The sequence below is a fragment of the Meleagris gallopavo genome, chromosome 1 (assembly GCF_000146605.3).
Source record: "Meleagris gallopavo isolate NT-WF06-2002-E0010 breed Aviagen turkey brand Nicholas breeding stock chromosome 1, Turkey_5.1, whole genome shotgun sequence".
In the NCBI taxonomy this organism is placed as follows: domain Eukaryota; kingdom Metazoa; phylum Chordata; class Aves; order Galliformes; family Phasianidae; genus Meleagris; species Meleagris gallopavo.
In genome coordinates, this window is record NC_015011.2 from 356,928 (window position 1) to 369,836 (window position 12,909).

General features: G+C 49.9%; 1 long non-coding RNA gene across 1 annotated transcript; it reads left to right on the top strand.

Annotated features, from left to right (window-relative positions):
* Positions 1–3,550: 3,550 nt before the first annotated feature.
* LOC109369573 lies at positions 3,551–12,892 on the top strand. The gene is made up of 3 exons (XR_004158958.1): positions 3,551–4,466; positions 7,744–7,947; positions 10,969–12,892. It is a non-coding gene; the product is annotated as an uncharacterized LOC109369573 (long non-coding RNA).
* Positions 12,893–12,909: the final 17 nt, after the last annotated feature.

Genomic DNA, 12,909 nt, shown 5'->3' on the forward strand with positions numbered 1-12,909 from the left:
AAGGAAGACTGTACTGCCATCTGCAACTGCCTAACGGAGTGGGGAGAGGTGATGGAGGTGGGCTCCTCTGGGAGTGACATGATGGAACAAGAGGGCCAAGCTATGGCCAGAGACATCCTCCTCTGTGGCCTTCCTTCATTGCAGGGAAGTGGTCTGGAGCCTCGAGAATTCACGAAGTCTCTGTCCTTGGAGGTGCTTGGCCAATGCTGTGCAGCCTTTAGCTGGTCTCCCCTGCTCAGAGCAGGACCAGCTTTCCCCAGAGCCCTCCACTGGTGTCAGTCTGTGACTCCCCGCTATGAGCCTCCTTGGGTGAACCCATGCAGGGTTGTAAAGAAATACCCATTCTGGGTTTAGAATGGCCGATGACAATGGCAGAAAAACTCTGTCAATTTGTCTGATTATCCTCCTGAGCTTTGTTTTAAAAGACTTTACTGTTGGGGAGTAGAAGTTAGTGTAAGTTGACAGAACTGCTGCAGTCGTAACTAATAAGGTGGATGTGCAAGTGTCTTGGAGTCATAGGGATGAAGAAACAGGATCCACCCACAAAATCAGCCTAGTTGTAGATACCTGGAGGCAGAACTGTGGTAGGTTAATGCGAAATGAGGGAAGTTGTAACTTGGAAGAAAAGAGTGGTATTAAGCTGTAAACTAAGAGATAGTGTTGCAATTAGAGTCAGATCTGGGTAGGGTGCCCTGACTGGGGTAAGCCAAACAACCGGTGATGCACGCAGTGCTGATTTGTGGTTATGACTACACGAGTGGTGGTACCTGGGAGACCAATTTGGAGTCGATTGCCAGAACCCCGCGGCATGCCATAGAGCAGATCAGCATGAGTGTGTCTAATGAAGATGTCGTATCTGTCTCCTTGTCTTGCTGTGTTTGCATCAATTCCCAAGGAAATAATACCTGTTTCTATTTTCCATGCCACTTTTGGTTTTGTCGCATTCCATCTCAGTGTTCTTTTTCCCACGCTGGGGACTCTTGTCTATTTAGTTGAGCTTCACATGGATGCTGCTCCAGGCCTTTGGTCGTCCTGCCCTCCTTTATCCACACTTTTCCCATTCTGGCACAGCTAGGGCTGCACACACATTGAGGACATGGGCGTACCACTGTGCAGTGGTGCTTTCTGCTTCTTTGGCAGTACTCCCTGCCTCTTTCTGCAGTCCTTTCCCCTCATACTCCTGCTTCAACAAATGTTGTTTTAGAGTTGTTAGAGGCTGCATCCCTACCTCACCACTCTTTTTTTTTTAATGCTAACGTGGAGTGAGCTAGAGCTGTGCTCTTCAAAATAAAGAATGTTCTAATTCATTCAAATGCAGAGTTCTACAGGTAGCTAATTCCAGACCTAGAAAACAAGAAGATGTGAATTGGGAAGAACATGGGGTTTGGCTGTCAGAGTGAGGTGGAGTGGTCAAAGCAAACTGAACCCAAAGGGCCATGCGCTTTAAAGGAAACTGCTAGTGCAATGCATGGAGATAGAAGCAAGCGGACAGTGAGTCAAGGACAGTATTTTGTAGCTGTAAGTGACAGCTGGGAGACAGATGCTGGAATATTGCCTCTGGCTCTGAATTCTGCTCTTTAAAAAGTATATTCAAAATTAAAGAGGATGCTGAAAAGAGCAACAAAAAGGATTTGAGATCTGGAGAAAATGCATTACACTTTGTGAAGGTCAATCTCTTCAGTGCACCCTAAACAAGACTGAGAGGTGACTGTTAAATGGAGGCTGGAGCACAGCAAGGAGCTGAGTACTGAACAGCTGCTCAGTATCACAGAGAAAGATATAGAGAGAAGGAATGATTGAATGTTTAAACAAAGGGAATGAAGTGAGAAGACATACCTTTTATCGAGGATGAGTATTTGGCTTGTGAACTTATCCAAGGAGGGAGCATGTTTTCCACTGTGTGTGTTTTTGGGCTTTTTTCTTTTTTTTCTTTTCTAAGACCCAAATGGGATGGATTTCAGCTCACTATGGGAGTTAATGGTTGACTCTTGGTCTGAGCATAGTGGTGCATTGCTCAGACTGGACAATCTGACAGGCCTTCGTAGCATTTGCTGAATCAGAGAACATCTTGCCCATGTGCTCCTAAGGCAACAGCAGTGTGCTGTTTTCATTGGTTTCACCAATTTTCCAGCCAAACTTGATTTCTTTCACTCTTTTATACTGAAAAGTTCTTTACCTCTTCTGAATGTGTTCATTAGATGCAGCACTTCGGGACGGGGTTAGTAGGCAGTTAGTGGGCATAGTGGGGATGGGTTGGGGTTGGACTTGGTTGTGACCCTTAGAAGTCTTTTCCATCATCAGTGACTTTATGATAAGGGCTTTTCTACAAAACTATAGTTTCTCTGTGTTGATGCTGAGTGAACAGAAGATCCTGTGCACCCTTCTGAAGAAGCAGCTAAAATTTCCATGGCATTTGCCAGCGTTAAGTCAAGCTAAAGTTTCTCGGATCCTCATTTTCCTACTGCTCACACGTTAGATGGTGGTTGCTGATTGTTTTCTTTTTGGTGTGGTTGTGACAGTACAGTGACATGCTGGAATCAGTTCCGGGTCTCTGAAGGAAATCACCACCTCTTTAATCCATGTTGAGCTCTTTGTTTGGGCCTGTGATTGAATCAAACTGATCACAAACTTTTTGCATTTCCTTTGCCCCATGTTTTCTAAACAGAGTTCAGCAGTTGGTTGAAGTGGGATGGCAATGGTGCTCTTCAGCACCTTGCAGGTGGTTGACAGGAAAGCTGTTGCAGCTCTGTCTTGCCAGAGCCACTCACTTGGAGTTAGCAGGTGCTGAATCTCTTCAAGCATTCATTTCAAGGTGCATTTGTATCAGAGGCAGCTGCTAGACTGAAAGCAGTGAGGAGGGTCTTTAGGTTGGAGGTGGCTGTCACTGTTAGGAGTTGTAATACAAATCTTGGACTCTCATGTCTTTTAAAAAGCATTAACTGGATGGTTTCCTGGCTCAGGCAAGGGATACAGGAGGATGACGCAGCAGTCAACAACGCCCTCTCAGACTGTCTTACAAGCAGCAACTGTTTCGCTGGAAAACCTAGCAAGCCCAAATCCTTTATCTACAGCACGCAACTCTGCAAGAAGGGCTTGTGCATGGCTGCTTTCCTGCTGGGAGCCAAGAGCCTCCCTCCTGCTCATTATCTTGTTTCCTCTTGGTGGGGGCAGCTTCTCCCAGCGTGGTGTTCCAGCACATCAGATGACAAGGCCAGAGCTTTCCTCAGGAGGTGATCTAAGCCCCAAAATTCTCATTGTTTTGCCAGTATACACAGCTTGTTCTGTAAGCTTGTCCCAATCTGCCCACCACCAGCACCCAGTGCACAGGAAACTTGTTCTAGCTTCTCCTGGTGGTTGTTGCTCATCAAGGAGCAAGACTCCTTCCCTCCTTCCCTGTGTTCCTGCAGGAGAACAGCTGCCCAGGAGGACCCTGCAAGGAATTTGTAATCTGCCCCAGGTCACGGGAAGACACCACAGCTGAAACTGCTGCTGAAGGAAAAAGCTTTTGTCTTGGTTTCATCTGGAACCTTAAGTTTTTTTTTTTTAATTAGTTCACAGTGTCTGGTATGATGCTATGTTTTAGCTTTGGGAGCAAAACAGTATTGCTAATACACTGATGTTTCGGTGTTGCTGAGCAGTGCTGCACAGAGCCACAGACATTTCAGCTCCTTGTGCTGCGCTGCAGTGAGGGACTGAGGGGCAACAAGGAGTTGTGTGGAACGGAACCAGCACTCCTGACTCAAACTGGGCACAGGAATGTCCGATGCAATATGGCATCATGTGAGAAAAATACAAAACTGCGGGGAGTTGGCTGGGGGGGCACTGCTCAAGGACAGGCTGGGCATTGGTTGGCAGATGGGGAGCAGCTGTGTCGTGCAGTGCTTGTTCTGTAAATACATATCATCATTACTGTTGTTTTCCTTTTCCATTTTCTGTCTCAGTAAATATTTTTTATCTCAACCCATGAGTTATTTGGGTTTCTCCCCTCCCCTGTCTTCTCTCCCCCCATCCTGGTGGAACGGGGCAGGGAGTGAATGACCACATGTGTGGTGCTGCACTGCTGCCAGGTGAATCCATGGCTGGCTTTGACCAGAACAGAGAAAATAAGTGCACAATTGGGAATACCAAGCATAGTCTGTTAAAGAGAGGCAAGGAGGTCCCCTGGGCTTGTCTGCATCGTTCCCATAGTGTGGATCAGGCCCTGCACCCAGCCTAGGTCTTGCTCCCAGCCTAGGCCTCTCTCCCAGCCTAGGCCTCACTCCTGACGTAGGCCCCGCTCCCAGCCTAGGCCTTGCTCCCAGCCTAGGCCCCGCTCCCGTACTAGGCCCCACTGCTGGCCTAGGCGCCTCTCCTAGCTTAGACCCCACAACAGGCCCTGCTCCCAGCCTAGGCTCTGCTTCTGGTCCAGGCCCAACTCCAAGCCCAGGCCCTGCATGAGGCCCCAGTCCTGATCTGGGAAGGAGAGGGTGAGGAGGTTCCCTGGGCTTGTACTGCGCCCTTCCCCTGCCATGGCCCAGGCCTCGCCCCCAGCCCAGACCCCACACCAGGCCCTGCTTCTGGTCCAGGCCCCACTCCCGGCTCAGGCTCTGCACCAGGCACTGCAGGCCGCTCTCTGCTCCTGTCATCTTTGTCAGCTTTACCTTTCCTGTTTCTGTTTTTTCCTGAACAGACGGGGCGGACGGGCCCGCACGTGATGCAGAGGTTCTGGGTGTGCTGCCAATTTCAGTATAACAGCCTCCATTGCTCTGTCTCACACCCCAGCATGGGCACGCGTGGCCCTGCTGAAGAACCTGCACATTCCCTCACCTTTGTGTGCCATTTTCCAGCTTGGTTGCAGGGCTGAAGGGACGCTGCCCTGCTTTGGGCAATCTGGCTTATGGCAGCAAGCAGCCATGCTGAAAACACTTGGGAAATAAGAGGGCCTCAGCCTGGGATGAGCTGCACCGCAGCCTCACCTGCGTTCCATCAGCTCCCTGCTCCCTCTGCATCCCCGAGGTTTTACGGCTTTGTCACCATTGTCATTTTGCATGCAGTTGTCGGGGTTGTGCTCTGCTCTGATCTCAAAATGGCAACTCCCATTTTCTAAAGGAACTCTTTCACTTTCTATAGATTCCTCTGCTCTATTGGTTTTTGGCCGCTACGTCTTTCTCCGGGGGCCTCTTTGGGGCCGTTTTTCCATTTTTGCCATATGTTTGCTCAGAGCTTCTGATGTGATATTATGAAATATGTTACCTGCTGCCTGCAAGCACATCACCTTTTCAGCTGCTACTTTTAATTTCCTTTCAATTCTCTCTCATTTTTGTGCACTTTGATGAAAAAATTTTGTCTTCTTTGCTGTTAAGGGGTTGTTCTTTATTGTCCTTATTGCGGGGTGGCTCCTGAATAGATCTTGTCTGTCATCCTGTGCACTGCAGAGGATTGAAGCTGGAGCAATGAGCTCTTTCTTCCTTCAGGAAGGAGTCATCAGTGCTGTCTAAAAGTTGAGGAACTGCATTGTTTTCTTTCAGGACTTGTTCCAAAGGCTTTGATTGTTATGATCAGCACTTATAATTGTACAGCAAACTAAAGTGAGTGGCTTATGCTGCAGTTGCCTGCAGCCTGTGTCCTCAGCACAGGGCGGACTTTGTGGTGCCCTGCGCACTCACCCTGATGCCTCCTGTTCAGCATCCTGCAGGAGAGCAGCACGGGTCTGCAGAACTGCCCTCATGTCCAAGCTTGGTGTTCCCTTTCTGATGGGGCTGGGACGGTACCTGGCTGAATGCCCTCGTTTGAGCAACTGAACCCTTCCTGTTCTGCCAAGGTCAGCCAGGTTCTGCTGTGGAAGCTGCCTGGGCAGTGATGGTGAGAACTGGTGTGTCGCCATGCAACAGGTTAGAGGAACCCTTGCTGCAGTGTCTGCCTGAGCAAAGTGAGCACAGAGCAGCTGTCTGCTGTGGATCCATGCAGGCTTCAGAGCTGAGGCTGCACAGAGAGGTCTCTGCAGCTTGCCAGCAGAGACTGGTGGGATTTGTGTCGTCTGTTGGATTGCTCCTGGAATGACTGTGCTGCATCGTGGAGTGCAAAAAGTGTGTTTAGTTGCAGGAATTCTGGTGGGCTTAGTTCAGTTTAATATGTTTGGTGGTATTTTGAGAAACAGAGCTTTAAGATACACTGAAATAGTAGGATTATGGCCACAAAGGACTGCAGCGTTTTGACCTGACACCAAAGCAGGCGTTTCCTTTTTTTCCAATTTCTGACACTGGTTAACAAAACGTGTTGCAGGATAGAAGCTGTTTTCTCTCCTACGTATGGAATGTTAATACTCTCCGGAATATGTCTGTGCAGTAAAAGTTCAGGATAAGATTCAGTGATCTTTGTTCAGGATGTTCCTTCAACCAAGGCTTGTTATTGTCCACATGTACATGTCTGTAATTTATTTTTTTCATTAGTCATACAGTTTCATAGTGAAAGGCATCATCCGACAGTGAGGAAGAGTCCTGGAGGCGAAGTAGGAAGGTGTAGACGGTGTTTTTTTATTTAGAGTTCCCAAAAGAATGATGCATATTCTTCTCTTTGGCGTTTCTCGGGTTTTGGGCTCCTGATGTCTCACACCAGCAAGCAGCCGCCTCCTCATTAGCACCTGCTGTAGGACAAGCAATAGTTGATAAGCACACCAACACGCTAATGCGGTCAGCGATGAAATAGATAACGCTGACCTCTGCTTGCAGTACAAATGCATGCTGCCAAGTGCGAGTTATTCTTGCATGAGAAAAATGAGCCGTAACATCAGCTCAGTGTTGCCTCTATTGCACAGTGAGTTTTCTGGGCAATGTGCAGTGCAGCACTGGCTCTCTGCTGCCTCCCACCCTGTGCCTCAGCAAGACCATTTGCTTTTCTCTAGGCAAAGCTGTTTAATTCACAAAACCAAAGAGATGCTACTAAGACTTAAGCAAGCCCTGGGCTCTAGAGCTGGAGATCATAGAATTGTGGAATAACTAAGTCTGGAAAAACCTCTAATGTCATCAAGTCCTATCTCAACCCATCCCCACCATTTTCATTGACCATGTCCCCAAGTGGTTTAGTGAGCATGGTGGTAATGAGTAATGGTAAGACGAGGCTGATGGAAGGAGTGAGGATGTGCAGTTACCTCTGATGCCCGGGGTGAGTGCCAGTCTCCTGGGCTGGGGTGTGTGGTGTGGTGATGGGAGCTCCTGCACCGCAGGTCTGTCAGAGCCCATTGGAAGAGCTTCTGTGTGCATGGCGGGGTGATGATTGGGCTGTGTTTCTGCTTGGGAAGCCAAGCAGGTGTCTGTGGTCAGGCATCAACTCTTCAAAACCTCCATGAACAAAACTACAATTATGTAACCGTCTGACTATGTGCTGGACCTGCCCCTTGGACGCTGTGTGTGTCTCTAGTCTCCTGTTTTGGGAGTGATCATAGAGTCATGAAGATTGGAAAAGACCCCAGAGATCACCAAGTCCAAGAACAAAGGAGGAAAACCAAAGTAATCATAACAAGAAGTCAAGCACCAAAATGCAGACAGTAGGAGCTGGGAGGGAAGCTGAGACCGCTGCTGGGGACCTGCTGTTGTGAGCTGACCTCCGGTGTGCCAGCGTGTCCTCTGATTTTAAATACTTGATTCCCTGCCTCTTCCTCCCCCTCTTTTACCAACTGCAAAGGCGGTGGCGTTCCCCTTCGTCCTCCTGCTCTCTCTGCATCCCTGCAATACGCAGCAGCTCTCATTGCCCTCTGTCTCTCCACAGAAGTGTCTGCGGTTGAATCCGGACGTTCCCGTGTGGGCCTCCAAGCAGCGCATTCTGTGCACCCTCAACCACAGCCTGAAGGATGTGCTCAACTACGGGCTCTTCCAGCCGGCCTTCAATGGCAGAGCAGGGAAGTTCCTGGATGAGGAGCGCCTGCTGCGGGAGTACCCCCTGAATCCCGACACTCCCGTCCCCTACCTGGAGGTAGCTGTCTTTTTTAATATATGTATTTATAAATATATACGTGTGTGTGTACCTACGTACATCTATAGGTATGTATACACACATATGTATGTGCACAAGTACATAGGAATCATCCCATCCCTTCCTCTATAGTCTCTAAAAGCAGCACAGAAATTAAGCCCCCTCTCACCCGCCCCTATTTCCCCCCATTTCTCATCAGGACGAGGTGCAGAGATTTCTGTGGGTGTGTGTTTACTCACAGAGAATCCGTCGAGGGAAAGCTCAGGCGAACGCCTCTGAGCTCCAGTTTTAGCTGCTCATGGCTCTGCCTGGTGGAGCTCTGTGATGTTGGCTGTGGCCCTGAGGGTCTGATTTTGCCTCCTGAACTCGCTGGCCACATCTCCTTCTTCTTATACTGGCAGATAACTGCCGTGGGGAATTGGAGTTAGGGAGGGAAAGCTGTAGGTACAGAGGGAAAAGCACAGGAAGGAAATTTCCAATTTTGTTGGAAATAAGGCTGAACGGGTTGAGTTTGATGTTTTTAATTTTACATTTACTTTCATAGAATGATAGTACCCTAGAAAGGCCTGGGTTGAAGAGGACCACAGTGCTCACCTGGTTCCAACCCCCTGCTGTGTGCAGGTCGCCAACCAGCAGCCCAGGCTGCCCAGAGCCACATCCAGCCTGGCCTTGAATGCCTCCAGGGATGGGGCATCCACAACCCCCTTGGGCAACCTGTTCCAGTGCCTCACCACCCTCTGGGTGAGGGTTTCTTCTTTAAATTTAATTCACAATTACTGTGAATTTTGGAAGGGAACACTGTGCTTTGACAGCAGTGACCATTCCTATACAGACCTCATTCACGTAATGAGCGTGGACAATAAATGCTAGGTTTCATTCTATATTATATTCCTTTCCAGAACATTAACTGGGACAGAAATGAATGGAATTCCTCTGTACTGACATTCAGTACAGATTTTGGTCTGGGGCTGAGAGGACTGTGTATCACAGGGTGACCAGGAGCAGTTTGTGGGCTCCATTGACTCCCCACCGGCTGTATGGAGCTTTGATTACCTGCAGGCAGACCTCTGGTTCAGGGATCCTGTGCTATAATTTACCCTCAGAGCCTACTTAGGAAGCATTACACACTTAAGCTGTATGAGCTCTTACAAATGCAAGCGTGAATGCTGTTATTATAACTAATCCCAACTAATTTGGAAAGAAAATACTGCACAGTTTCTTAGTAAACTAATGTCAAATATAAACTAAAACATTTGCAACACCATGAGTTATGCTTGCAAATAAATCTATGAGGTAGTCAGTTCCTCAATGTTCCTCGCATAGGCTTTCGTCCTTTGTTTTGTATGGTTCAGCATAATGTCCACACTTAATATCTCAGTGCACACATCTAAAAGCAGACCTGACGTGGATATTTGTCATGGATCATTTCAAGTCTTCCTAACCTGATAAGAATGGCAGCTGAGCACATGAAAATCATGTTGGAAAACCAAAAGTCCGGAATCCGTTTACAGGGCACCGATCCCACGCTGCTCCCGGTGAGGTTTCCTGAGCCATAAGATAAACGAGCCTCAGGGCTGCATGCAGAGGTGACCAGATTGATGTGGGTTTGTGCAGAGTGACAAAACATTACGGAGTGACACAGAGAGACTTCAGGCAGTGCTTCCTGCCCGGCGATGCTCGGGGTGCAGGGCTGACTGCTGATGCTGTGCAGAAGCTCAGAGCAGCTGATGGTGCCACACAGCTCCGCTCTCCTCTGATGCAGTTTTGCCTTGCCCCTGGGTGGCACTGTGTGCTGTCACATCAGAGTGACACAGCTGCCTTCCCCATCTGACCCGCTGTGCAGCTGGGATTGGAGCTGCTTGCACCCCAATGTGGTGTGGGGGCGAAGAGGAACCCTGGCAGCACCTGCAAGGGGCCAACACCTGTATGTCAGTGGGCTGGGCAGCTTTTAGCTGGGAATGAATGAAAAAAGTGGTGTGAGGACACGTCTGCCCAGGATCTCTTGTTTATAACGAGTTCTGGAACCCAAGGGCAGCTGCAGCAGGCTGAAAATGAGGTAATGTATTGCCAGCATTCAAAAGTAACTCCAGCCCAAAGATAACTTGGTGTCAGTTCCAGCTGAAATAATGGGATGCTGGCGACAGATGAAGTTCATAACAGTTCACAATCTCAGAATGCAATTGAAAAAGATCTAATCAAATCCAAACTCTTTAAGGAGATCATAATTCTGCCCTATGAAGATGGCTGCACAAAGGCAGCAGCCACTGGGGAGGACCTGTTTTTGTTCTGTGTGGTGCTCCCATTTGGGATCAGTGCTGTAAGGTGTCTGTAGGACACGTGGATGAGTCTGGGTTGGTTTCTTAGGGACTGATGTCAGACACTCTGTGGGTACCCCATGGTTTGAGTGTAATGTGTGTGAGTTGGGCTCGAGGATCCCCGTGGGTCACTTTTGACTTGAGGTACTCAACAGTTCTATCAATTAAAAATCACTGCTGGCAGAGGGCACAGCAGTGTGGGTGCAGTCATTTGGTACGGGAGCCATCAAAGCACATTCCTAAATTGGACAGGGATGTGGCTGCTTGCAAAGGAGGGGCTCTCATTTCTGAAAACAAAGTTTCTGAAGAAAATTGTCAGTCAAAAAGGCTGTCATGAATTCCCAGTGTGATCATATGGGATCCTGGGATCCTTTGGTGTGTGCCTGATAAACAGCGAGGTGGTTCCAGGAGTGGTTCGGGTGAGGAGATGGACATCAGAGCAGTGTTTGGTCACAGTCAGTACCTGATAGCACACTGAGAAGAGCTGAAACCACACAGACTGATACGAAGAACTGACCAGAGCCTCTTCACTGAGCAAAGCAATGAACGAGGAGAAAAAAAGGTGGAGGAGAGCAGCAGATCCCGTTCTGTTGTGTTCAGATTTAGGCTGAGGGTCTCACTGCAGGACTTCACTGGAACTGCTCCAGAGCAAACTGATGCTGAGTGGGCTTTGTGCATCTCACGTCTGACGTTCTCCCTCTTGCAGTTCCGGTACAAGCGGCGTGTGTACACCCAGGCTTTACTGGATGACAAGCAGTTTGCCAAGCTCCATACCAAGGTAAGGCTGGAGTTGAGCCTGTGAGCTCAGAGCCCTGAGTGCATGCACAGCACCAATGGTCCATGCTGATGGGCAGCGGTCTCTGAGGGCACCAGGACCTGAGGGGGTTCAGCCTTTCTCGCTCGCCGGAGCTCAGATCCCTCCTGTGAGCTGCTGGTGTGGCCAAAGCCGGGGTGGTTTTTGTGCATTTGGTGCAATTGTGTGTGTTGTGGTGGGCACATGGTGGGCACTGCTCCGTTGGAGGTCTGGGTGCCAGCTGTGTGCAGGGCAGTGCAGGGGAGCACACGGAGGGTTGGCTGAAGAGCAGCTTTGTTCTGTTCTGTGCCCTGGGTGGGTGATGGAACGCCCAGGAGCACAATGTGGACACTGAGCAGCCTGCTGTCCTCCCACTCAGGGGCTGCTGCACACCTCCACTGTTGGTCTGCCGCTCCAGGCACCGTGGGCAGCGAGGGAGGAATGTATGAAGGTTAATGGCTGGGGGTGTCCCTGGTGGCACAGCTGGCACTGCGGGGCTGGGGCGGTGGGGGTGATGGGTGCTGTGGGGCTGAGGTGCTGGGAGTGATGGATGCTGGGGTGACAGGCACTGTGGAGCTGGGGCACTGGGGCTGACAGGTGCTGGGCACGCAATGGTTGGGTGGACGCTCTCCTGCGTTGCTCCTTCCCAGCCAGCTGCAGCAGCTCCATGATATCGTTTCTCATCTAAGAAACCAATAGCAATGAGTGTGGAGAGATCTGGACCAGCAGAGGATTTCTGTTGCCACTGATAATTGTTCCCTGAGGCACAGGGCTTGTGGGGATGGTGTTGGTTCCTGGGAGACTGGGGCCAGCAGTGGGCAGGAGGAGCGGGCTGGGCAGCATTGGTGTGGCTGGGGGTGGGAGGACACCCTCAGCACCCACGAAATGCATCCCATTTCTAGGGGATCCCGTGGGGAAATGGGGCTCATGGCAGAGAGCAGAGCTGTGGAGGGCTCCTGAGGTACCTGTGCAGTGGAGGAAAGTGCCAGGAGGCTCCGGGGTTCTTGTTAAGAAGGCTGTAGGATGCAGAACTGCTCATGCTGTAGGGCTGCTGGCTGCTGGCTCGCTCCTGCTCGTGTGTGTTCTGTGAGGGAGGCAGGAGGGAGGTGTAAGCTCTACATGAACATGCACAGCAGCAAGACCAGAGCTGGGTGGAGCCACAGGCAGAACACGAGGGGAATAAAAAAAAAACAACAACTTTGTCCCAAAGGGCTTGACCTACTGCAAAGGTTAAAATCTTCATGGGAAGAAACACGTCCTCTGTCTTCCTTCAGCAGAGTAGCAGAAAGGAGGAATAAAATGCTGCCAGGGCTCAGATCTGACTCATGAAGATGAAAGTCGTGAGGTTTCTGTCTTGTGGCATAAGAATATCCAAGCAGCAGATCTGGAAAAGGCTCAGCATCTCCCTGGCGCCAGGAAACATGAATCACTCTGAGCCCTGCCAGTGGGAGCCACGCTTCCTGCAGGGAGGGCTGAGCTGGGGAGACCCGGGCGGCAGCGTCTGAGGGCATCCCCAGGAGTGTGCAGGAGCCAGAAATGTGCTTTATTAAATATTCACTTAATCTCTGTGCTTTAATGTCTGCTTAAAATAACAAATCTCCTTCAAGTCGTTTCTTTACTTTTAAGCTGTCCCTTGCTACTGAGGGACGGCATCCAAGGGAGATGTGCAGCCCAGCTCCCATTCGCCTCCATCAGGAGGATGCTGATGTTCTCCTGGAGCTGCGGTGCTCCTGGGGCCAGCAGAGCCCCATTCCTCTCCAGTGCATGGCTGAGCAAGGGCGGGATTGTTTCCGTGTTAACTGAAACGAAGCCTTATCTCCTGGGCAGTGAAATGCTGTTCTTTTTGTGCTGCTT